This window comes from Piliocolobus tephrosceles, unplaced genomic scaffold, assembly GCF_002776525.5.
Source record: "Piliocolobus tephrosceles isolate RC106 unplaced genomic scaffold, ASM277652v3 unscaffolded_348, whole genome shotgun sequence".
NCBI lineage: Eukaryota > Metazoa > Chordata > Mammalia > Primates > Cercopithecidae > Piliocolobus > Piliocolobus tephrosceles.
The window spans coordinates 8,967-12,928 of NW_022318531.1; the positions used below are offsets into that span (position 1 = coordinate 8,967).

Sequence of the window (3,962 nt, forward strand, 5' to 3'; positions counted from 1 at the left end):
CAAAAATGAGGCAAATAGGACAAAATGTAAACAACTGGTGAATTAGGTAAAAGATAAATAGGAGTTCCTTGTATTTCTCTTGCAATTTACCTGGAAATTTAAAACTATTATCAAAATTAAAAGTTAACCAAAAAAAAAAATCTACGTGGGGAGGGAAAAAAAACAGATGAGGTGATTTAATCAATTTTAAATAAACTCAGTCTACTCTGGCTGATATATGCTAGAAACAGTATTTTTAAATATTTAATATTTCAATGTAAATTTTCTTCTTATACTAGACTTCTCTGCCAGCCGTACAACAAAGTCAACAGCTCTTTCCATGACACTGTTAATAATCTTTATGCATTCAATAGTAGTATAATTTGTATTATAATTATTGTGGGCAAGTTCTTAATTCCTTATTTGCTTTTGTATCCTCAAGGCATAGGCACAATGTAGTACACAGGGCAGGTGTTTACATAAGAAGTTACAATGAATTCTCATAGTAGTCTTTTTCTTCTACAACACAGGATATATCTTTCAACATTGAAAACATTTCCTCTAAGCTCTGAAGTGCTATTTATAGCACCTAATATACTAATTTTTAAAAGTAACATTCAGTGATCACTCACCTACTGGGTGTTCTTCCACAGCACAGGGTTATCTGCTGCTCAGTTCCTCTTGCAAATCTTCAACAAGACGGTAAATTATTTTGTGAAGTTTAATTTTTACACCTTTTTTTGCAGCCGACTGTTGGATAACTTTGCCTACATTCACATTAAACCCGTATATAACACCTAGCAAACAGAAATATGATCAATGAAGTAGCACAAAGATTACATTATAATCATTTATTTGTCTTTCAAGCAGAAACTTGAATCTAAATTGTTTTATTTTCTAAATTAAAATAGCAAATAAGAGGCCGGTTGCCGTAGCTCACGCCTGTAAACCTATCACTTTGGGAAGCTCAGGCAAGTGGATCACCTGAAGTCAGGAGTTCGACACCAGCGTGGCCAACATGGTGAAACCCCCATCTCTACTAAAAATACAAAATTAGCCGGGCGTGGTGGTGGGCACTTGTAATTCCAGCTACTCGGGGGGGCTGAGGCAGAAGAATCGCTTGAACCCGGGAGGCAGAGGTTGCAGTGAGCTGAGATCGTGCCATTGCACTCCAGCCTCGGCAAATAGAGCAAAACTCTGTCTCAAAAAAAAAAAAAAAAATAGCAATTAGACGAGGTTAGAAGGTCTATGATTTTTTTCTCACCAAAACTAGTAAATTTTCCAATTGAAAGAATTTTATAAATTGTATTGTGGCTTGTTTAAGAAAATTTCTTTATAATTTCAAATCCATTCATTTAAGGACCATTAAGTGCCTATAACGTGTAAAGCAGTATGCTAAACAAAATTTGGTTTTTATACCAGAGAAATAAAAACACAAAAAATGACCAGGGCTAAAATATTATTGCTTCATTTTAATAACATTACATTATTAAATTATAATCCTATTGTCTACAATTTTTGTGGTTTGCACTTAGGTATTCAGATGGCCAAAAGATACCCAAAAATAGTGACTTAAAGGGGTGGAGGGAAAAATCGTGACTTAATTGGTAAGGGTCAAGAGTTATTTTTAAGAAGCAAGTTTCATAGAGCTGACCATTGCACCAAAAAACAAATAATGTATTTAAATGTAAATACTTTGGGAGAAAAAAAAAGCAAAAAACTCTTAAAAAAGATGAATGAAAAAAATTAACCTGGACGGGCACGGTGGCTCACGCCTGTAATCCCAGCACTTTGGGAGGCCGAGGCGGGTGGATCACCAGAGGTTGGGAGTTTGAGACCTGCCTGACCAACATGGTGAAACCCCGTCTCTACTAAAAATACAAAAATTAGCCAGGCATGGTGGCAGACGCCTGTAATCGCAGCTACTCAGGAGGCTAAGGCAGGAGAACCTCTTAAACCCAGGAGGCGGTGGGTGCGGTGAGCCCAGATTGCACCATTGCACTCCAGCCTGGGCGACAGGGAGACTTTATCTCAAAAAAAATTAACCCAAAAAGTAAAAAAAAAAAAAGGAGCAAAACACTCTTGTCTTAAACAAAATGAATGAAAAAAAAATTAACCCAAACAGTTTAATCCGGAGAAAAACACAATCACCTTGAAACTCCGATCATTAAGAAGTCATTCTGGCCGGGCACAGTGGCTCAAGCCTATAATCCCAGGACTTTGGGAGGCCGAGGTCAGCGAATCACCTGAGGTCAGGAGTTTGAGACGAAACTGGCCAACATGATGAAACCTCATTTATACTAAAAATATATAAGAATTAGACAGGTGTGGTGGTGGGTGCCTATAATCCCAGCTACTCGGGAGACTGGGGCTGGAGAATCACTTGAACCGAGGAGGCAGAGGTGGCAGTGAGCCAAGATTGCACCACTGCATTCCAGCCTGGTTGACAAAAGCAAAACTCCGTCTCAAGAAAAAGAAGTCATTCAATTGGCTGGGCACAATGGCTCATGCCTATAATTCCAGCACTTTGGGAGGCCAAGGCAGGTGGACCACCTAGGTCAGGAGTTCAAGAGCAGCCTGGCCAACATGGTGAAACCCTGCCTCTACTAAAAATACAAAATTAGCCAGGTATGGTGGTGCACGCCTGTAATCCCAGCTACTCAGTGGGGGCTGTGGCAGGAGAATCCCTTGAACAAGGGAGGCAGAGGTGGCAGTGAGCTGAGACGATGCCACATGTCAGCCTGGGCGACAGAGTGAGGCTCTGTCTCCAAAAAAAAAAAAAAAAAAAAGTCATTTCAGTATCATTCAATACACTGTCTATATTACAGCACAGTACTAAGCCAGTCAGTGCCTATGAAATACATTTAATTAATCAGTTAGATGTTACCTCTATCCTTTTCAGTAGAGGTGACATCTAACTCTAATCAAGTCAGGTTTCAAAGACATCTCTTTCCTAAATGATTCCTAATAACTCAACAATGTTTCTGCTTTACTAGGTGTTCCACTTATTTAACAGTCATGAGTCCCCCTTTTTGTGTATCATAAATTCAACTAATAAAGACAGTTCCATGCCTTCTAGGCTTATAAAGCTAAAAAGACCTTTTGCTCTAAAAAGATATGACATATAAAGTTATCAATTACCAAAGATAGGAAGCCAAAAGTCAAAGATGAAGGAAAGACTGAATAGGGTAATTACAGTGCTAGGAACATTCAGAAGTCTAATGAAAGATATGAGAATCAACCTTGGGATAGTAAAGAACTAGGAGGAGTAGGGAGAGGGGGCAGTAATGGTGCTTTGAAAAAAAAGATAAAACGTGACTAGGTCTTGAAATAGTTCCCCAAAATTGCAGTACAACCACAACAAATGGAGCTATGGCCACAATACTGCACATCCCATTCAGTTTAAATTGCTAGCTGGGACTGGACTATAGCAGGAAGGGTGATGCTGATGGGAATAAATGTCAGGTGTGACAAGCCAAGCAACAAAAGACAGAAGCAGATGGTTCAGTGTTATTTGGGGAACACAGATTAACAAGAAAAAATGGAATCCTTACCATTAAATGTTTCAGCAAGGTTAACATCATTTGCACTTATATCACCCACTCCAAAATGTACTAATTCTAGTTCACACTCGTGTGAAGCATCATAGGTATCTATAATGTTCAAAATGGCCTCAACAGAACCATCAACATCACCTAAATACAGAAAAAGTTTATAATTGTTGCTTTGAAGAGTTAGACGTCAGCAGACATAAAAATGACAATAATCTATTTAAAGCCATGATAGGAATGTCATTTACCACTAAATCCACTTTTATGTAGGCTTAGCATTACATATATCTACTGACTTAATAGCATATTATGAGCCAAAGGTTCACTTACAACAGAATCAGCAAGAAATATGTTGACTAAGAAAATCTCTCCTAAAATATTGAAATAATTTTCATGTAAATGTAAAGGACCAAACTATGAGAATAGTTAAAA

At 38.0% G+C, this 3,962-nt stretch overlaps 1 pseudogene across 1 annotated transcript in view; it reads right to left on the reverse strand.

Annotated features, from left to right (window-relative positions):
- LOC111530579 overlaps nt 1–3,720 on the reverse strand; it is a 5,107-nt pseudogene extending 1,387 nt beyond the window's left edge. Inside the window, exons 1-2 of the transcript XR_003307016.1 lie at nt 3,534–3,720; nt 612–776 (exon numbers count right to left, since the gene is read on the reverse strand). The product of XR_003307016.1 is annotated as a translation initiation factor IF-2, mitochondrial-like (transcript). The remainder of the gene's footprint in view (nt 1–611; nt 777–3,533) is intronic.
- Between the last annotated feature and the right edge of the window lie 242 nt (nt 3,721–3,962).